The sequence below is a fragment of the Erinaceus europaeus genome, chromosome 1 (assembly GCF_950295315.1).
Source record: "Erinaceus europaeus chromosome 1, mEriEur2.1, whole genome shotgun sequence".
NCBI lineage: Eukaryota > Metazoa > Chordata > Mammalia > Eulipotyphla > Erinaceidae > Erinaceus > Erinaceus europaeus.
The window spans coordinates 187,002,676-187,025,276 of NC_080162.1; the positions used below are offsets into that span (position 1 = coordinate 187,002,676).

The window sequence follows — 22,601 nt, forward strand, 5'->3', positions numbered from 1 at the left end:
ATATAAAGAACTTGCAAATCTCAACAACAAGAAAACAAAGAACCCCATCCAAAAATGGGGAGAGGACATGGACAGAATATTCACCACAGAAGAGATCCAAAAGACCAACAAACACATGAAAAAATGCTCCAAGTCTCTGATTGTCAGAGAAATGCAAATCAAGACAACAATGAGATACCACTTCACTCCTGTGAGAATGTCATACATCAGAAAAGGTTAACAGCAGCAAATGCTGGAGAGATTGTGGGGTCAAAGGAACCCTCCTACACTGCTGGTGGGAATGTCAATTGGTCTAACCTCTGTGGAGAACAGTCTGGAGAACTCTCAGAAGGTTAGAAATGGACCTACCCTATGATCCTGCAATTCCTCTCCTGGGGATACATCCTAAGGAACCCAACACATCCATCCAAAAAGATCTGTGTACACATGTGTTCTTGGCAGCACGATTTGTAATAGCCAAAACCTGGATGCAACCCAGGTGTCCAACAACAGATGAGTGGCTGAGCAAGTTGTGGTATATATATATATATATATATATAGTAAAATACTACTCAGCTATAAAAACTCATGACTTCACCGTTTTCAGCCAATCTTGGATGGACCTTGAAAAAATCATGTTGAGTGAAATAAGTCAAAAACAGAAGGATGAATATGGGATGATCTCACTCTCAGGCAGAAGTTGAAAAACAAAATCAGAAAAGAAAACACAAGTAGAACCTGAACTGGAATTGGTGTATTGCACCAAAGTAAAAGACTCTGAGGTGGGCGGGTGGGGAGAACACAAATCCAAGAAGGATGACAGAGGACCTAGTGGGGGTTGTATTGTTATATGGAAAGCTGGGAAATGCATGTACAAACTATTGTATTTACTGTTGAATGTAAAACATTAATTCTCCAATAAAGCAATTAAAAAAAAAGAGATCTGTGTATAACTATGTTCATAGCAGCAAAATTTGTAACAGCCCAAACCAGGAAGCAAAACAGGTGTCCAACCACAGATGAGTGGCTGAGTAAGTTGTGGTAAATATACACAATGGAATACTACTCAGCTATTAAAAATGGTGAATCCCCCTTCCTCACCCCCTTGGATGGAGCCTGGAGGAATCATGCTAAGTGAGATAAGCCAGAAAGAGAAGGATGAGTATGGGATGGTCTCACTACTAGACATGTTAAAAAAAAAAAAAAAAGAAAAGAAGGGGAAACACAAAGCAGAACGTGGACTGGAGTCGGATTGAACTTAAGTAAAAGACTCTGGGGTTAGGGGGAGAGTTCATCCTGGAACATTGTTGGTATGCATGAGACCCCTTCTGTTTCATTTGGTTTAAATCCCCCCTGCTTAACACTATTCTATTTACATAACCACTGCATTCTATTTACATAACCACTGTTAACAAGCACCACCCTCCCTCCAGGGCATTGGTGGTTCAGTGATAGGATTCTCGCCTGCTCTGCCCCCTCTTTGTCACACTCTGATTTTCACCAGTCACTTTTCTCTCCACCCTCTCTATGTCACAGCCTGTTTCCACCCTACTTGGCAAGTATATATAAAGACAGCATTGTGAGTTTTAGGGTACTTGAGTTTAGCTTAGCTCAGCTTAGATTGTGCTGCGTCCTGCATGAATAAAGAGATACTGCCTACAGCTCAACCATGAGTCCCTGGTCGTCTGTTACCCGCCCGTGAAGCCAGTCCGGCGAAAACAACAGAACATGAAGGCAGAAGAGGACCTAGTGGGGGTTGAATTATTATGTGGAAAACTTGAGAAATGTTACACATGTACAAACTACTGTATTTTACTGTCAACTGTAAAGCATTAATCCTCCAATAAAGAAAAAATTTTAACAGTTAAAAAAAGAAAGAAAGAAAGAAACATTGAGTTAGGCCTGAAAGTTTGTTAGGCACAAATGACTTAAGGTATTAGAGAGGTATAATGTTTTGAAAACCAGAAATCTGATGTCATCTGGGATTAGGTATTCTACAAATATTTACTACAGGGTGGTACATGGCAGACACTGTCCACACACCTGCTGTCTATGCAAAAGCTACCTTTTACAAGCTGTGCAATTCTGGTAAAATCACATTAAACATTTCTATGCCTCTGTTTTCTCACCTGTAAACATGGAAATAAAAAAATGACTTCTGGGTGTGGGTAGATAGCATAATGGTTATGCAAAGATACTATCATTCCTGAGCCTCCAAAGTCCCAGGTTCAATCTCCTGCACCACCATAAGCTCTGGAAGAAAAAAAAAAAAAAAAGACTTCTAACTTTACAAAGGCTCCCTGAAGAGCAAATAAATACAATATATCTGGAAGTGCTTTACAAATCATGAGTTAGCTGTCATACTGGCTGAACTGATCTCCAGAATGCCAATAAGTTATATATGAAAGGTTTTATCAGAAGAAAGTAATGTGTTTAACTTTCAGGAGACACCTGCTAGGTGATTTGGTGGTTAGAGTTTGCCTTCTTGGGGGTTGATTGCATAATGGTTATGCAAAGTGATTCTCATGCCCAAGGCTTTGAAGTCTCAGGTTCAGTCCCCTGAAACACCATAAACCAGAGCTCATCAGTGTTCTGGTTAAAATAAATAAATAAATAAATAAATAAATAAATAAATAAATAAATAAATAAAATTAAGTGCTCACTTCAGCAGCACATATTTAAAACTGGAATGATACAGAGATTAGCATGGCCCCTGTGCAAGGATGACACACAAATCTGTGAAGCATTCCATATGTGTACCCCTGTTGACATGTAATTTTGTAAATTAATATTGAATCACTAAAAAAAAAAAGAAAGAAAGTCTGCCTTCCATCTGAGATCCAGGTTCGATCCCTCGTACCACATAAGAGTATCAAAGACAGACGGACAGAGACAAGTGGAACTCCAAAGATAGTGAAACAATATTTTAATGTCACATTTTTCTCTCTCTCCGCTCTCCCTCTTTCTCTCTCTCTCATAAGTACACTCAAAAATATGACTTAGGGGAATCGGGCGGTAGCACAGCGGGTTAAGCGCACGTGGTGCAAAGCGCAAGGACCCGCATAAGGATCCCGGTTCGAGCCCCCGGCTCCCCACCTGCAGGGGAGTCGCTTCACAAGTGGTGAAGCAGGTCTGCAGGTGTCTATCTTTCTCTCCCTCCTCTGTCTTCCCCTCCTCTCTCCATTTCTGTCTGTCCTATCCAACAACAACGACATCAATAACAACAACAATAATAACTACAACAATGAAACAAGGGCAACAAAAGGAAATAAATAAATAGATAAATAAGACTTAGGGCTGGGTAGACAGCATAATGGGTGCACAAAAGACTATCATGCCTGACATCCTGAGGTTCCAGGTTCAATATCCAAAATCACTATCAGCCAAAGCTAAGCTAGACTTTGGTCTCAGTTCTCTCTTATCAATTTTTCTCTCTCTACCTCTACCTCTTTTACAATAAATAAATACTTTAAAAAATAAGGGGCCAAGTCGCCACCTGGTTGAACATACACGTTACAATGCACAAGGACCTAGGCTCCCAGTCCCCCCCTTACAGGGGGAAAGCCGTCACAAGTGGTGAAGCAGGGCTGCTCTGTCTCTCACCCTCTCTACTTCCCCCTTCCCTCTCTATTCCTGAATGTCTCTATCCAATAAATAAATATAATAAAAATATTTTAAAATATATTATATTAAATAATAATAATAATAAGGCTTAAAGTCTCTTTTATCATCTCTCTAGAAGTTTAAATATATGAGAAAGAGAAAGTTAGTATGATATGCATATTGTGACATTAGATTTACAGTAATCACAAGAAAAACCGTATCTAGCTTACTCATCACTTTGGATCTCTACCAGTAAGGCTAAGCAGGTCACTTCTTTGAAGAGGGAATATTATCCTAGAAAAATACTCTATGTAATCTACAACTCAAAAAACTGACACCTACAAGGTTATGCCTCACTGCTACCAAAAGCAAATTATTATTTCTTGCTTATGGTTACAAAGAAAACACTTCTACCCTATTTCAAATTCAAGCTAACCCTCAAATCTAAACTGTCATCATGTTAACTGTCAAGCACACTAGGAACAAAGCTTCCTTTAAAAAACAAAAACTAACCTTCACGGCAGTTGAAGAAAGGGAGAAGTTCTGGTCTCCCCAAAGTTAGCTAATAATGGGCACAATATAAGAGGCCATCTTACGGAAGATGCTAAATGTCTCTTCCAGACCGGCAAAAACAAACAACAACAACAACAAAAAACAGGTCTCATTCCAGGGCCTCCTGACTCCCATCCCCAGGGAGTGTAGGGGTGGCGATACTCTTACAGGAGTGTAGCCAAGCAGGCCAGAAGGTACACAGTCCTAAAAATATGCCTCAAACTTCCTCTAAGACTTCTAGCCCTTGCAGTGACATGCAGGAAGTGTAGTAAGCACAGCCTCTTCACAGCTAGAGCCGCTGTAATTTAAGAATTTGAGTTAATATTTAGAAAGCACTTGAAAAGAGCCCAATACATAGTAAGAGCTCTCTAGGTGCTGTCAAATAAGTAAGACACTTCTTAGACTGGCTGGATGTAATCTCAACCTAGTGGCAGAGCAGAGAATCAAAATACACACCCGTGGGAGTCAGGCTGTAGCGCAGCGGGTTAAGCGCAGGTGGCGCAAAGCACAAGGACCGGCGTAAAGATCCCGGTTCGAACCCCGGCTCCCCACCTGCAGGGGAGTCGCTTCACAAGCGGTGAAGCAGGTCTGCAGGTGTCTATCTTTCTCTCCTCCTCTCTGTCTTCCCCTCCTCTCTCCATTTCTCTCTGTCCTATCCAACAACGACAACAATAATAATAACTACAACAATAAAACAACAAGGGCAACAAAAGGGAATAAATAAATAAAATAAACATTAAAAGAAAATTTAAAAAAAAACAAAATACACCCGTTCAATATATATATATGCATTTTTTTTTTACTTTGATAAAGATTTAGACATCATAGTGCTTTGTATTTATTTCGTATCTCTAGTCATGAATCAAAAATAACTGCAAATCATGGTCAGAAATCACCGTGCAAAACTGAAGAATTTACGTTTTCAAGATGTGTTCTCTCCAAGAAGCTGTTCCAAAAGAAGGAGGAGGAGGAGGGGGAGGGGGAGGGGAGGGGGAGGGGAGGGGGAAGAGGAGGAGAAGGGGAAGAAGGAGGAGGAGGAGGAGGAGGAGAGGGGGAAGGAGGAGGAGGAGGAGAAGGAGGAGGAGAAGGGGGAGGAGGAGGAGGAGAAGGAGGAGAAGGAGGAGGAGGAGGAGGAAGAGGAGGAGGAGGAAGAGGAGAAGGAAGAGGAGGAGGAGGAGGAGGAGGAAGAGGAGGAGAAGGGGAAGGAGGAGGAGAAGGAGAAGGAGGAGGAGGAGGAGGAGGAGGAGGAGGAGGAGGAGGAGGAGGAGGAGGAGGAGGAGGAGGAGGAGAAGAAGGAGAAGAAGGAGAAGAAGAAGAAAACAATCACCCTCAAAATCCTAAAGCACTTCTATCCTATATGGCGGTAGATGCGAAAGCTGTGGGGCTCAAATAAAACCAAATTCACTTGCAAGGAAACCGAAAGGGAATTTCAAGAATGAATAACGCATTTAAAGTCTTAAGACTTTTGAGTCCGCTGACAACAGGTTGGTGGTTTCCGAGCCTCTAACTCGCGAGGCCTCCTCCCGTCCCGGGTGCTCGCAGGTGACACTCGCCCGCGCACCCCGGGTCCCGGCTGAGGGCTCTCCCGCCCCTGCGACTCCCGCCTCTCCAGGCTCGCGACCCGCGCACAGATTCGCACCGCCCGTCCGCCCACAAAGACCGCAAAGTCTCGGAATCTTGCAGCGCAAACGGGGAGGGCGAGGTGAGAGGGCGGGGATCCATCTGCCCCTTCCGACCAAGTCGGGTCTCCGGGCAGAGGGTGCACAGGCTGCGGGCGGGCCCGGGACGGTCACGATTACCCCGAGGGGAAGCGGCAGCCCAGGCCCCGGCGGCCTTCGCTTCGCCCCGCCCCGCCCCGCCCCGCCCCGTCTCACCCGCCCGTGGGGCCTCCGGCTGCCACTCGGACGCGCGCGGACCCGCCCGCCCGCCCGCCCGCGGCCCTGCACCTACCGCGCTGAGCTGCGTGCTGCTGCCTCCCGGCGCGGCGGGCGCGGAGCCGAGCGCTCTCGCGCTTCCTCTTTCCCCCGCAGGGCCGCTGGGCGCCACCGTTTCCTCCCTGACGCGTCACGGCGGCCGGCGGCTCCTCCCGCAGAGAGCGCGGCCGCCCGCCGCCCGGCGCCCCGGGGAAGGCGCCCGCCGCGAGCCCGGGGACCGCCCGCGCCAGCTAGAGCCGCAGGCTGAGCGCCCCTTCTCGGGCCCGCGCGCACCCGCTGAGGAAACCCGCCCTCCGCCGCCGCCTGCCCGGAGGAGCCGCGAGAGCCCGGGCCACACCGGCCGCCCGGCTGTGGGCAAAGTTCAGGGGACTGTGCTGCATGGATCCTGTGCGAGCTTCAAACTTTTCAGGGTCTGCAGCTGCGCGGCGGCCCCCGGCTCTGTCGGTGAAGCCAACCCTACGGGGTCCCCGGAGCTCCAGCCTCTGCACACCCGGGCATGAGGTGCCGCGGAACCTAGAAACTCAGACGTGAAATAAATAGCCAAGTAATGGAGGAGGAGGACCCAGGTCCCATGGGCGATGCTTCAGGGAACACGGATGGAAAACTCTCGGGCTTGTTTTCATCAGCAGAGTTCTGGCCTTGTGCTTACAGATTCGACGGGAAGGTTCACGCATGGACAGACCTTGTGCACGCAGAAGTTCCCTTTACACGTGCTTTTTAGTTTTGCCTGCCCTCTCCCATGTATTTTCATCCCATTAATCTCCATGTCAGCCGAGATGGGCATGCTTTACAGCTTCGTATTACTTAACCTTTAAATATAGAAGGGGCATTTTTCAGACCTTCCACCCCATAATGGCCCCGGATTCATATTCCCAGAGGGATCAAGAATAGGAAAGATTCCGATGGAGGGGAGGGGATGCGAAACTCTGGCGGTGGGAATTGTGTGAAATTGTACCTCTCTTATCCTAAGGTCTTGTCGATCATTATTAAATCAGTTGTTTTAAAAAAGTGGCATTTTTTGCTTATATTTATCCTTTTTTTCATATAAAACAATGAGAAGGAAAGAAGCTGGTTGTGGAATTAAGTTATAGTTGAATGGAGGCAGCGCTCTGGTAAAGTGGAAAAGATTTTGAACTAGAGCACACCTCCACCACTGTTCCTGGAAGCCATTTTTTTCCCGTTGTTATTGTTTTTGTTGTTATTGCTGTTGTTGTTAGGACAGAGAGAAATCATCGAGAGAGGAGGGGGAGAGACAGATAAGACACCTGCAGACCTGCTTCACTGCTTGTGAAGCGACCCCCCCCCCCTACAGATGGGGCCTTGAACGGTATCCAGGGGTCCTTGTGCTTCGCACCATGTGCGCTTAATTTGCTGTGCTACCTCGTAGCTCCCTGTAATTTAGTTTTTATCAGATGTCACTTAAAGGCAGACAAACGAAAGACTACCATATACACATTATACTTCAGATTTGAGGCAATTACCTCTATCCTTCAGATCATATGATTGCAGAATTTTGTCATAAATCTGTGAACAAATAAACTTCTAAAGATAATTTTAGTCTGCAGCCAATTTAGCCGACCTGCTGCCCTCCCCATGGCGCCGGTGTGCAGTGGCTGCCAACAGCCACTGGGTAGTGTGTTCAACCTGTTGCTTGTAGAGGCTGCCCTAACGGACCCTGGACACAGCCCTTCCTGCTCTGTGTTCATTTTATGTCTGACCTCCTGCTGTCCCTAACCTTAGGCTCCAGACAGGGATGCGAGGTGCTTTGGGGAAGCCCCAGGGCACAGTGGCCAGAGTCCACGTTGGCCAGGTCATCATGTCCATCTGCACAAAGCTACAGAACAAAGAGCATGTGATCGAGGCCCTGCACAGGGCCAAGTTCAAATTCCCTGGACGCCAGAAGATCCACATCTCCAAGAAGTGGGGCTTCACCAAGTTTAACGCAGATGAATTTGAAGACATGGTGGCTGAAAAGAGCCTCATCCCAGACCGCTGTGGGTCAAATACGGCCCCAACCCCAGTTTTCTGTACAAGTGTAGGGTCCTACATTCTTGAGAGCCTCAAGGATGTACCTTAATCAATTACGATAAATCAGTGTTGTTATTTAACTTAAAAGAGGCTTGAGGCGCCATTTGTTGTTATTTAACTTAAAAGAAAGGGGGTTTGTGGGGCTGCAGTTTGTGAAGGATTCACAGCAGGGAGCTGGGAACTGGTTTAAACAATACAAGGTTTATTAGGGTGAAACAGGTAAAAGGCAAAATAAGCACTTAGCATCAAGGGTTAAGAGTACGCTAGTTCCATAATGTCAGAGTATAGTTACCAAAAGTTTAGTCCCATAAGATAAACAATTATCAGCTCTGCTAAAGGTTGCTCATGGCTGCAGAGGGGTCTAAAAGTTTACTGGCTATCAGAATCACACGTGTTCAGTTCCCAGGAGAAGTAGCCATTGCAGATACCTGGAGCATCTCGGTCAAGATGCTTCTGACCAGGAGAAGAAGCAGCAGCCAAAAGAGAGTGACCTGCTCGAAGTCCCTTGCTTTATACCTTCCCTGCTCTGTGTGTCCCGTCTCAGGCTGATAGCATTCATGAGCTAGTACTCCCAAACTCCTATTGGGGTCACAACAAAACAAGATCTTGCTTTAAAAAAAAAGATAATTTTAGGAACTATGATTTGTGTGTGGCTTCCCAAAGTTCTAAAGTCATTTCCTTGTATTTAAAAATGACATTTACATGCTCAACAATTTGTTTGGCTTCGTATGTTAACTCTCTTTTCAATCACCAGGTTCCAGATGCCACCAGGATGCCGGTCAGGCTTCCCTGGATTGAAGACCCCACCAATGTGTCCTGGAGCTCAGCTTCCCCAGAGACACACCCTACTAGGGAAAGAGAGAGGCAGACTGGGAGTATGGACCGACCAGTCAACGCCCATGTTCAGCGGGGAAGCAATTACAGAAGCCAGACCTTCTACCTTCTGCAACCCACAATGACCCTGGGTCCATGCTCCCAGAGGGATGGAGAATGGGAAAGCTATCATGGGAGGGGGTGGGTTATGGAGATTGGGTGGTGGGAATTGTGTGGAGTTGTACCCCTCCTACCTTATGGTTTTGTTCATTAATCCTTTCTCAAATAAATAAATAAATAAAAAGAAAAATTGAAAAAAGTCATTCAGAAAAAAAAAATGACATTTACAAAATTAAGTCTATTGCAAGCTCACACTGACAGGGGCTCAGGTTACTCAGGCTCCTGTGATAAATATACATATATATGGGTCCTGAACAGCTAATGGTATTTATATACTTTCCTCATATTTGGGAGCTACTCTCTGCACTGATCCAGCTTTCTAGCCTTACTCTCAACCATCTTTCCAAACAATATTTTCAGCCCACCTGCATTTAGCAACTAGGCTCAGGCTAAAACTACTATAGTCATGGGGGCCCTTGGAACATACCTAAAATAGACTTTCTAGCTTCATTCCACTTGAAGACCCCCTAATTTTATCTGCTCTATTCCTACATTTGGGTTCCTGTGTATTAAACAATTTGTCCTGCTTTATATCTTGCTGCCTTTCAGCCACCAAGTTGCAGGCGCTACTAGGTGGCTGACTTCCCTGGGCAGAGGACTAACCAATGTATCCCCAAGTCTCATCTCTCCAGAGCACTACACCCACTAGGGAAAGATAGAAACAGGCTTGGGGTCTGGCTCAACCTGCCAACACCCATGTCCAGTGGAGAAGCAATTACAGAAGCCAGACCTTCCACCATCTCACCCCACAGAGAATTTTGGTCCATACCCCCAGAGGGATAAAGAATAGGGAAACTTCCAATGGAGAGGATGGAACATGGGACTGTTTGGGAACTGTATGGAATTGTACCTCTTTTATGTTACAATCTTGTTAATCATTATTAAATCACTAATAAAATTTTTTTTAAAAGCTTGGCTTTCCAGTCCAAGAGGAGGCTAAAGTGTGTGTGTAGAACAATAAATGGAATACCTGATAATTTCCATTAAAAAATTCAGTCAGGAGGGTCGGGCGGTCGCACAGCGGGTTAAGTGCACATGGTGCAAGGCACAAGGATCCAGTAAAAATCCCGGTTTGAGCCCCTAGCTCCCCACCTGCAGTGGAGTCGCTTCACAGGCAGTGAGGCAGTGAAGCAAGTCTGGCGGTGTCTCTCTTTCTCTCCCCCTCTCTGTCTTCCTCTCCTCTCTCGATTTCTCTCTGTCCTATCTAATGACAATGACATCAATAACAACAACAATAAATAAACAAGGGCAACAAAAGGAAAAAATAAATGAATAAATATAAAAAATTCATTCTACAAGTGAAAGAATATTAATCTTAATACTAAATGGTATTAGAACTTTGGTGATGGGTAGTTCTATATGTACATTCATTAATGTGTAAATTTATATATACCTGAAACATATAATATTTTAAGTTTTTAAGTTTTACTTTATTGGTTACCTATGAGAGATTTCCAGGAAAGCAAGAGAGAAGCCAGAGTACACTTTGGTACATGCGGTGCTGGAAACTGAACCAGGAACCCCAGCGCTCTTACCAGTTGAGCCATTTCTGCAGTAGCTTTATTGTATCTTAAACTAGATTTTTAAATTATTTTTGTTATTAATAGTATGTTACAAGATTGTAAGATTACAGTGTTTATAGATCCACACCACACCCACCACCAAAGTTCTCTATCTTCACACTCCCACCTCCCAAAGATAACCATCATAGTTTTCACAGTTTTAGAAACAGTTTGCTTGCTTCTGGTTTTTGTTTGTTTTTGTTTTTTACAAGTTCATGTGTATTTGAGCTCTAGATTCCACATCTGAGTGAAACCATCTGGTAGTTGTCTTATATAGTTGACTACCTATATAGTTCCATCCATTTTGTCTCAAAGGATATATATTATTGGAGAGTAGTATCCTTTGGAAATTTTTTTTCTTTATTGGGGAATTATTGTTTTACATTCAACAGAAATACAATAGTTTGTACATGCGTAACATTTCCCAGTTTCCTATAGAACAATGCAACCCCCACTAAGTCCTCTGTCATCCTTCTTGGACCTGTATTCTCCCCACCCACCCACCCCAGAATCTTTTACTTGGTTGTAATATGCCAATTCCAGTTCAGGTTCTACTTGTGTTTTCTTTTATGATCTTATTTTTCAACTTCTGCCTGAGCGTGAGATCATCCCATAGTCATCCTTCTGTTTCTGACTTATTTCACTTAACATGAATTTTTCAAGGTCCATCCAAGATGGGCTGAAAACAGTGAAGTCACCATTTTTTATAGCTGAGTAGTATTTTACTATATATATATATTTTTTTTTTACTATATCTTACTATATATATATATTTATTTATTTATCACAACTTTCTCAGCCACTCATCTGTTGTTGGACACCTGGGTTGCTTCCAAGTTTTGGCTATTACAAATTGTGCTACCAAGAACACATGTGTACACAGATCTTTTTGGATGGGTGTGTTGGGTTCCTTAGGATATATCCCCAGGAGAGGAATTGCAGGGTCATAGGGTAGGTCCATTTCTAACCTTCTGAGAGTTCTCCAGACTGTTCTCCACAGAGGTTGGACCAATTGACATTCCCACCAGCAGTGCAGGAGGGTTCCTTTGATCCCACAACCTCTCCAGCATTTGCTGCTGTTACCTTTTCTGATGTATGATATTCTCACAGGAGTGAAGTGGTATCTCATTGTTGTCTTGATTTGCATTTCTCTGACAATCAGAGACTTGGAGCATTTTTTCATGTGTTTGTTGGTCTTTTGGATCTCTTCTGTGGTGAATATTCTGTCCATGTCCTCTCCTCATTTTTGGATGGGGTTCTTTGTTTTCTTGTTGTTGAGATTTTCAAGTTCTTTATATATTCTGGTTATTAGCCTCTTGTCTGATGTATGGCATGTAAAGATCTTCTCCCATTCTGTGAGGGAGTAGTTTGGGTAGTAGTTTCTTTAGCTGTGCAGAAGCTTTTTAATTTGATGTAATCCCATAGGTTTATGCTTGCCTTAGTCTTTTTTGTAATTGGATTCATTTAATTGAAGATGTCTTTAAAAAGTATGCGGAACAAGATACTGGATACTGTACAGCAAACCATAACAAAAGGACTTTTCAAAGTTAACCCAATTACCAAATAATGTGATGATAACATTAACTATCGATTGTCTTTTTGAACCCTAAGACAGCAGGAACCTCACATCTCCACTATAGAGCTCCTACTTCCCCCAGTCCTGGAACCCTTGGATAGGGCCCACTTTCCCGTATGCCTCTCCCAATCCATACCAAATAATATTGCATCCGCCGACCACAACCTAACCAACGCAACGATTGCCACCTCAACATGCTTCACTTCAGACTGTGTCCAGAGACTTCACGTGTGGAATGACAACCCTTCAGCTTCATTACTCGGGTGAGACCTTTCCTTTTATAGTACACTCTAATTTCATCTCAGGTGGTTCACTTTCTAACAAAGTCCCATAACCTAGATATACACCAGTTTCTGTGAGAGAGAGCTTATGTTCACACGTATCCATAAACTACTGCAAAATATATACCTGAAAGCAAAAGTACACTAAAGTTTGCAGTGAGTACCTCCCTAACACTTCCTCTCCACTATTCCAAGCTTGGGATCCATGATTGCTCAACAAATTGTTTGGCTTCGTATGTTAACTCTCTTTTCAATCACCAGGTTCCAGATGCCACCAGGATGCTGGCCAGGCTTCCCTGGATTGAAGACCCCACCAATGTGTCCTGGAGCTCAGCTTCCCCAGAGACACACCTTACTAGGGAAAGATAGAAGCAGACTGGGAGTATGGACCGACCAGTCAACGCCCATGTTCAGCGGGGAAGCAATTACAGAAGCCAGACCTTCTACCTTCTGCAACCCTCAATGACCCTGGGTCCATGCTCCCAGAGGGCTAGAGAATGGGAAAGCTATCATGGGAGGGTTATGGAGATTGGGTGGTGGGAATTGTGTGGAGTTGTACCCCTCCTACCTTATGGTTTTGTTCATTAATCCTTTCTTAAATAAAAAATTTTTTTAAAAAAAGTATGCGGAAAAGAACTCTGCGAATATTTTCTTCTAAGTATCTGATAGTCTGTTGTCTAACATCCAAGTCCTCGATCCACTTGGAATTTACTTTTGTATTTGGTGAGATATAGCAGTTCAGTTTCATTCTTCTGCATGTTTCAATCCATTGTTTCCAACATCATTTGTTGAAGAGACTCTGCTTCCCCATTGAATAGTCTGGGCACCTTTGTCAAAGACTAGATGTCCATAGGTGTGGGTCCTTTGGAATTTTTATTCCATAGCCTCTTTAGCTAGTCATCTGTTGATGGGCATTTAAGCCGCTTCCACTGTTTGGCTATTGTGAATAATGCAACTATGAACATGGGTTGCACATGTCCCTTCAAATTAGTTAAACTAGGTATTTTAATTGTAAATAATATCCTTTTAGGGGGCTGGGTGATGGCATACCTGGTTGAGCTTATATGTTACCAATACACAAGGACCAAGGTTTGAGCCCCCGGTTCCCACCTACAAGGGGAAAGCTTTGTGAGTGGTGAAGCAGTGCTGCAGGTGTCTCTCTCCCTTCCTATTTATCTCACCCCTCTCTGTCTATTTCTGTCTCTACCCAACAAATAAATAAAGATAATAATAATAGAAAAGAATATCCTGTGAGTATCCTATTGGTAAAAACTAGGACAATTGTAATATTTACTAAACCAACACTTGGAGGTCAGGTAGTGGTACACCTGGATAAGTGTACGCATTGCAATGTACAAGGACCCAGGTTCAAGCCCTTGGTCCCCACCTGTTTCACAAATGAGGAAGCAGAGCTTCAAGTGTCTCTCTGTCTCTTTCTGTCTCCCCCTCTCCTAAATTCCTCTCTGTCCCTATCCAATAATAAATAAATGAAAATGTTTTTTTAAAAAGAACACTGCTGAAAATGATTTCATGTAATACTTTTAAAAAAGAATACTCATTTTAATGTCAATTACTACAGGTCTTCTTGTGAAAGAAAATGTATTGTGAAACTAATACTTCTATATCTCAAAACATAATAACACCTAGCACGCACATTAACATACAGGATGACCTGAGTTCAAGCCCCTGGGGTGGGGGAAGGAGATGACAACTTCACAAGCAGTACAGCAGTACTGTCCCCTTCTCTGTCCCTCTCTAGTTCTGTCTCTGTCATAAAAGAAAGGGGAAACAAGAATAAAATGCCCTGGGGAACAATGGAGTGACTGTGCAAGGGCCAAACCTCAGAAATCCCAAAATAAGAAAACATCATTAAAAAAAATACTAAGATATAGCAATGTTCAGAATTCTAGACAGTCAGACTGTACAGTATACTGTACAATATCATCTTCAACATTACAAAGAAGGAGTGCACTGAGTTAAGTGCATACATATCATCTTGCTTGAGCCTCTGATCCCTACCTACAGGGGGGACACTTCACTAGTGGTGAAGCAAGCCTGCAAGTGTCTAGCTTTCTCTATCTCCCTCTCCTCTCTCAATTTCTCTCTGTCTTACCCAATAAAAGGAATAAAGGGCTGGGGAGACAGCATAATGGTTATGCAAATGACTTTCATGCCTGAGGCTACAAGGTCCCAAGTTCAATTTCCAGCAACACCATAAGCCAGAGCTAAGAAGTACCCTATTCTCTCTCTCCCTCTCCCTCTCCCTTACCCTCTCCCTCTCCCTCTTGCTCTCCCTCTCCCTCTACTTCTCCCTCTTCCTCTCCCTCTCCCTCTCCCTCTCTAAAGTAAAATAAATAAAATACTAAAAAAAAAAAAAAAAAAAAAAGACAATGGCTGCAGTGCACTTGTAGTGCCAGAAAGAAGCCCCAACAATAAACCCAATGTCAATAAAAATTTAAAAAACTACTTAGATAAAACAACATGTTCTGTTTTCTTTATCCAATACAATAATACTCTGTAGTGAAATAAGAGGTGGCTTTTTATCCTTCATTTTTCAAAACAAGCAACTTTTTTTTCTAAAATGGTATTTGATATGGAGATAGAACTTTTCATTTCATTTGTTATCACCAAGGTTTCAATGCTCTGGGCCATATTTTTCGGACAAGAAGAGGGACAGACAAAAATAGAGAGGGATTGGGGCCGGGTGGTGATGCACTTGGTTGAGCACACATATTACAATGCGCAAGGACCAGGTTCGAGCCCACAGTCCCCACCTGCAGGGGGAAAGCTTTGCAAGTGGTGAAGTAGGGTTGCAGGTGTCTCTCTGTCTCTCGCACTCTCTATCACCCTCTTCCCTCTTGATTTCTGACTGTCTCTATCCAATAAGCAAATAAAGATAATAAAAAATGTTTTAAAAATTAAAAGAGAGAGAGAGAGAGATGAAGCCCTGCCAGGCTCTACCACATCCTCACAATTTCCCTATAACCATAGCCATAAAGCTACTCCTGGTACCGTAGAATTCCTTCGTGGTGTGCCACTTGCTCAAACCTGGATCATGCACATCCAGGCAAAGCAGGCACCCTCCCAGATGACTAGCTTATTGGTCCTCAGTTTTTATATCATAATAAAGTCCTCTGTCACTTGTAGTTCTTTTGCTGTAACTTTGAAAGAGATGAGTATCATAGCAATGTGATATCACTTGCCTTAAGAGAAAATCTGATAAAATGGCAGCTACAGCACCTAAATGACCTCTACTTCTAAGTTATCCAGTAACTGAAGGGCCAGTATTCATTAGAATATTCGTGTTATTGGAGCTAAGTCACCAAGACTAGAGAGGTGAGAATGATATTAGTAATTGCATGATTACAAAGGCAGAGATGTTTTTTGTTCATAGTGTTTACATTGCTTTTTCGTACCTCTTCTTTATTCTCTATAGATTCATCTATTTAAATGGGTCAGGTATCATCAGTTGTTGCCATAGCTTCCAGCTATGTTTACCAGTTGGTACATCAATGGCAATATTTCACAACTTCAAAAAAGGAAAGAAGAAAGGAGAGAACACAAGCTGCTTTACAGACTGGAAGGGAATTTAAAACATAATCTTAGTTATGAGTTCACTCAGAATATAATTAACAAGAAAAGCCTGCTTAAAATAAGGACGTGAGAATGAAGATAACTAACTTAATTGAATTTTCTGAGCAACACACAAAACAACCAAAGATACAGTTAGAAAAACTCAGATATTCATTGGAGCTGAACTTGAGACTGGTTTATAGTGCCTTTGCAGGGAAAGAAGTACTGTAACTTGTTTTCCTTAATGGGGAAAGTGGTTCAAAGTGTGTTCATTTTGTAATTTATTTATTTATTTATTTTATCAGAGCACTGCTCAGCTCTGGTGTGTGGTGGTGCTGAGGCTTGAACCTGGGAGTTGGGAGCCTCAGACATGAGAGGTTGTTTGCACAACTATTATGGTATCTACTCTCCACCTGAGTGTGTTCATTTAGTGTGCTGAGGATGGTAGTAGCCCAAAAGCCAACATCTCAGACAAAATTAGTCACGTTAAATCTCAAAACTGACATTTACCTTTGTTTTGTAATAGAAGTGGAACTATTTTGAAGCAAGACTAAAAATTTAAATAAAATAAAATAAAAGGCTATTTTGATCACAGAACTTTTCACTTTCTATATTAGACTCATGAGAGAAACCAAGGGAAGTGTTAGGAGATCAGACCTTTAAATGTTCAACGTAAACTTTTTTATTAAAAGTTGTTAATCTATTTCAGGTCTTGCTAAGACTATTAATTATGTGACACAAAACTATTATCTTTCCATACCAGGTAACTCTCATTGTTTTCCAGTTTATAGAGTAGTAGTTATATGAAAAATAAATTATAAACTGCTTTTTCTCATCTCTCATCTGTATGTCTATTTATACTTGGTGATAACTTACTTAGTTAAATTGGGTCAGCTCAGCAGATACTATGTTTCCCAATGACTTGTATTAGAATGTTAAGGTGGACTTTGAAGATAATAATTATTTTAGTAGCTTATCAGAGTACAGTAGTTTTTCTTAAACACTATTTATTTGATGACTCAGTTATTCACTGTCAATTATGTCCAATTAATGATTGAACCCATTTTAAAATGAAAAGGCTTAATAGCTTCTGGCTTAAATAGATGCCTTGCTGTTTATTTCCTTAACTAGTTCTCTAAAGAACCTGTGTCTAGCTGAACCAAATGTGTCAAAAATATTAGGGGATTACAGTAACACTTTATATGCCGGAAGGCCTTTAAACTTCCTAGGTTTTCCAGAATAAACAATTCCAGTTCTTTTAACTTTTTTCTCACCTCTTTTTCTTTTTATGTTTTATGACGCCAACAGAAATTCCTTCCAAATTCTCCACATACTTCTTTAGATGAGGTGCCCAGTGTGAGACATGGAAGCCTCTAAAAGATTGGGTAAGTCCTTAGTATAATGAGAATGTTCTTTCATGACTCTTCAATCCACATTAATATAATAAAACCTGAAATTACCCCCCCCCCCAACACTCTTTTGTTGTTGTTGAATTGTGGTTACCCATGTGTGATTTCATTGCTTGAGGCCAGATAGATGGGGGTTGGGGGTTGGTGGGCCGGGGGCTCGAACCAGGATTCTTTTTTTTTTTTTTTTCCTCCAGGGTTATTGCTGGGCTCGGTGCCTGCACCATGAATCTACCGCTTCTGGAGGCCATTTTCCCCCCTTTTGTTGTAGCCTCGTTGTGGCTATTATTATTGCCATTGTTGATGTTGTTCGTTGTTGGATAGGACAGAGAGAAATGGAGAGAGGAGGGGAAGACAGAGAGGCGGAGAGAAAGACAGACACCTACAGACCTGCTTCACCGCCTGTGAAGCGACTCCCCTGCAGGTGGGGAGCCGGGGGCTTGAACCGGGATCCTTACGCTGGTCCTTGCGCTTTGCGCCACATGAGCTTAACCCATTGCGCCACCCCCCAACCCCCCGACCCCCCGACCCCCCGACCCCCCGACCCCCCGACCCCCCGACCCCCCGACCCCCCGAACTAGGATTCTTACGCAGGTTCTTGTGCTTTGTGCCACCTGCGCTTAACCTGCTGCGCTACCACCGACTCCCAAGATCATACTATTAATAGTATTTACTGCACTGGGTTGTTCCTATTGTGAAGCGAGCTAATAAATATAAATTGACTAACAAAATACGCAGTACATAAGAACTGGTTATTATTATTATTGCTTAAAAATAGTTAAATATTGTGGTCTGAAAGGTGGCACAGTGGATAGGGCATTGGACTCTCAGGCAGAAGGTCCTGAATTCGATTCCCAGAAGCAAATGTACCAGAGTGATGTCTGGTTCTTTCTCTCTCTCTTCTCCGATTTTTCTCATTAATAAATAAAATTTTTTTTAAGAAAATGTTTTCTTTTTTTTTTTTAAAGAATTTATTTATTTATTCATGAGAAAGATAGGTGGAGAGAGAAAGAACCAGACATCACTCGGGTACATGTGCTGCCAGGGATTGAACTCAAGATCTCATAATTGAGAATCCAATGCTTTATCCACTGTGCCACCTCCTGGACCACAATAATTAAAATATTTTTTTAAAATAAAATTAATTAAAGCCCCCGGCTCCCCACCTGCAGAGGAGTCACTTCACAGGCGGTGTAGCAGGTCTGCAGGTGTCTGTCTTTCTCTCTCCCTCTCTGTCTTCCCCTCCTCTCTCCATTTCTCTCTGTCCTATCCAACAACAATAACATCAGTGGCAACAATAACAATAAGGGCAACAACAAGGGCAACAAAATGAGAAAAAATGGCTTCCAGGATTCATAGTGCAGGCAATAAATAAACCCTTGAGGCAATAAATAAATAAATAAATAAAGCTAAATATCTAGTTGAATAAAGCATTATCTTAGAGAAGAATACAAGGGATTTGTATTCAAGGTAAAGATTTTAGCTATAAATGATAAATATCTTCATCTGTTCTCCATTAAAATAGTATATGTGTGTGTGTGTGCGTGTGTGCGTGTTCATATTTTCATGGTTAATGATCCTGAAAAAGGAAACAATTTGTCAGAAGGCCAGGCAGTGGTGCACCTGGTCTAGTGCACATACAACCATTTGTGAGGATCTGGGTTTGAGGCCCCATTCCCCACCTTCAGGGAAGATGTTTGATGAGCAGTGAAGCAGGTCTACAGGTGTCTATCTCCTTGCCTTTTTACCTTCTCCTCTCCTCCGAATTTCTCTCTGTCCTATCAAATAAAATAGAAAAAAATGGTGGTTGGATTGATGAATTCATCATGGAGGCCCCAAGCCCCTGCAATAACCCTGGTGACAATAAAAATTAAAATAATAATGATGATAATAATTTACCTGGCATGGCCAACACAACACATTTTTTTAATCATTATATCACAAAGTGTTAAACCAAAAAAACATATTTTTATATTTATTTATTTTCCTTTTTGTTGCCCTTGTTTTTTTATTGTTGTTGTAGTTATTGTTGTTGTTACTGATATCGTTGTTGGATAGAACAGAGAGAAATGGAGAGAGAAGGGAAAGACAGAGGGAGAGAAAGATAGACACCTGCAGACCTGCTTCATCGCCTGTGAAGGGACTCCCCTGCAGGTGGGGAGCCGGGGGCTCGAACCGGGATTATTATGCCAGTCCTTACGCTTCGCGCCACGTGTGCTTAACCTACTGCGTTACCGCCCGACTCCCCGAAAAACATTTTTTGAAGTAGTGAGTTGGCAAGTAAAATTTAAAAAAAAAAGAATTCTTCCTTATACTACCAATAAAATGAAATTAAATTATTTTAAATGTATTGGCATTTTGTCTTTTAAATTTGGAGTTCTATTTTAAAATATGCATAATAGATTAGCAAGTCACAGATACGTAATTTTAAAAAAATATTTATTTATTATCTTTTGTTGCCCTTGTTATTTTATTGTTGTAGTTATTATTGTTGTCGTTGTTGCTGAATGAACGAAATGAGAGAAATGGAGACAGGAGGGGAAGACAGCGGAATAGAAAGATAGACACCTGCAGACCTGCTTCACCGCTTATGAAGCGACTCCCTGCAGATGGGGAGCCGGGGGCTCAAACCAGTATTCTTACTCCAGTCTTTGCGCTTTGTGCCACCTGCACTTAACCTGCTGCGCTACTGCCCGACTCACACAGGTATGTAATTTATACATGTGAGTACATACTAAAATATTTCTTTTTTTAATCTTTATTTATTTATTGGACAGAGACAGCCAGAAATCAAGAGGGAAAGGGGAGATAAGAGAGAGAGAGTGGTCCAGGAGTTGGTGCAGTGGAGAAAGCATGAGACTCTCAAGCATGAGGACCTGAGTTCAATCCCTGGCAGCACATGTACCAGAGTGATGTCTGGTTCTTTCTTTCTCTCCTCCTATCCTTCTTATTAATAAATAAATAAATAAATTTAAAAAGAGAGATAGTAAGAGAAAGAGAGAGAGACCTGCAGCCCCTGTTTCACTTCACAAAGTTTTCTCCTGAAGGTAGGGACTGGGGGCTTGAGGACGGGTGCATTATGCATTGTAATATGTGCACTCAGCCAGGTGCATCACCGTCTGACCCCACTGAAATATTTCTAAGGACAGGGGCCTATTCAAAAAGAAAGATGTTAGTTATATTCTGCTCTCTCTCCACTGTTTAAAAACATATATATATATACATATATATATATATATATTATCTTTGGATAGAGACAGTCAGAAATTGAGAGGGGAAGGAGTGGTAGAGAGGGAGAGACATACCACTTGAAGAGCTTTCTTCCTGCAGGTGGGGACCAGGGGCTCGAACCTGTAACCTGTGTGCTCAACCAGTTGCACTACCAGGTGTCACCTGTGGGTTGAATAATGTCTTTTCTTATCTTAGTCATTCAATATCTATTTGTTGAATACTTAGTGTATGCAAGTATTATGCTAGCTTTTGAGCTGTAGAAATAAAAATATAATCCCTGTCTACAAACAATAGCTTAAATGGCTTCTGAAGTAAACAGTAAGAAGCTGTTATTCCAATCAAACTCCAGAGACTCACCTGACTCACACTATCTCCACTTCCAGGCCTTTACGTAGATAATGATCCCCCTGTAGATTGGGATTTGAATTTGAAACCAGTCATTTGAACACTAACTTAGTTTTTATTCACTTTAAATAAATAATTCTTCTAGATATCTGCAAAGCACTTATAATTATATGTGAATGTAAATATTTTTAATTCAATAAGGATTTCCTCTCAAACTAGAACAAAGCAGAGGGAATGGGAAGGGACAAGGTACAAAGAAAAACTGCTTTAAAAGGAACTTTATTTAATTTATTATTATTATTATTATTATTATTATTATTGCCTCTAGGGTTATCACTGGGGCTCGGTGCCTGCACCATGAATCCACTGCTCCTGGAAGTTATTTTTTCTTTTCTTTCTTTTTGTTGCCCTTGTTGTTTTATTGTTGTTGTGATTGTATTGTTGTCATTGCTGTCATTGTTGTTGGATAGGACATAGAGAAATTGAGAGAGGAAGGGAAGACAGAGAAGGGAGAGAAATATAGACACCTGCAGACTTGTTTCATCACCTGTGAAGCGACCCCCCTGCAGGTGGGGAGCCAGGGTCTCAAACCAGTATCTTTAAGCTGGTTCTCATGTTTTGCACCATGTGTGCTTAACCCACTGAGCTACCGCCTGATCCCTACTTTATTTTATTTTTTATTGTTTATTTATTTGATAGAGACAGCCAGAAATCATGAGGGAAGGGGGTGTTAGAAAGGAAGAGACAGAGAGACGCCTGCAACACTGCTTCACCAATTGTAAAGCTTTCCTCCCTGCAGATGGGGACTGGGGGCTCAAACCCAGGTCTTTGAACATTGTAACATGTGCGCTCAAACCAGTTATGCCAACACCCGGCTTGCAAAGGAATTTTATATCGTCGAGTCTGGTTAAGTGAAGCAGTGGTAGAGTATGTCCCTTATATGTGTCAGGCCCTGCGTCCAATACCAGCAATACATGAGGAAGCAGCAGACAAAAGTCAGTGAACTTTATGGATGGTTGAGCAGAACACACACACACACACACACACACACACACACACAAAATCTGGGAACTAGAAGATAGTTCATCCAGTAAAGCACATGCTTCACCAAGCTGGAGGACCCAAGTTTCAGTCTTAAGTTTCATCTGGGAGCACATTTGACTACACCAAGTGAAGCTGGTCAGGGGTAGAGTGGTGTCCCTTCTCTTTTTCTCTTTTTGTCTTCTCTCTCTACCTAAAATTAAAAAAAAAAAAAAAAAAAAGCTTAGCCTGGGGGCAGTGGAATTTATATTAATGAAATCTCACAACAAAGGAAAAAAAAAAAAAAGATCAGGTAGGTGGCTCAGAAGTGAGTCAAAGGCCTCCCATATGTGAGACCCTAGGCTTCCCAAAGCAGTGCATTAAAAATAAAGGGGCATGTCCTGGAGCTCCGCTTCCCCAGAGCCCTGTCCCACTAGGGAAAGAGAGAGGCAGGCTGGGAGTGTGGATAGACCTGTCAACGCCCATGTTCAGTGGGGAAGCAGTTACAGAAGCCAGAC

The 22,601-nt window shown here is 42.4% G+C and overlaps 1 protein-coding gene and 2 non-coding genes across 9 annotated transcripts in view; 2 read left to right on the forward strand and 1 right to left on the reverse strand.

Annotated features, from left to right (window-relative positions):
- Positions 1-6,224, reverse strand: part of SGK3 (serum/glucocorticoid regulated kinase family member 3) — a 137,280-nt gene extending 131,056 nt beyond the window's left edge. For 5 of the 7 annotated variants that reach the window (XM_060200643.1, XM_060200675.1, XM_060200684.1 and 2 more), the window contains exon 1: positions 6,085-6,224. The gene's annotated coding sequence lies outside the window, so the exon portion shown is untranslated. The remainder of the gene's footprint in view (positions 1-6,084) is intronic. The other 2 variants (XM_060200659.1, XM_060200635.1) reach the window with 1 other exon arrangement.
- LOC132542750 (U6 spliceosomal RNA) lies at positions 2,635-2,737 on the forward strand. Its single transcript, XR_009553721.1, has one exon. It is a non-coding gene; the product is annotated as a U6 spliceosomal RNA (small nuclear RNA).
- Positions 6,225-7,627: 1,403 nt separating the features above from the next.
- On the forward strand, positions 7,628-7,755 carry LOC132542857 (small nucleolar RNA SNORA70). Its single transcript, XR_009553826.1, has one exon. It is a non-coding gene; the product is annotated as a small nucleolar RNA SNORA70 (small nucleolar RNA).
- Positions 7,756-22,601: the final 14,846 nt, after the last annotated feature.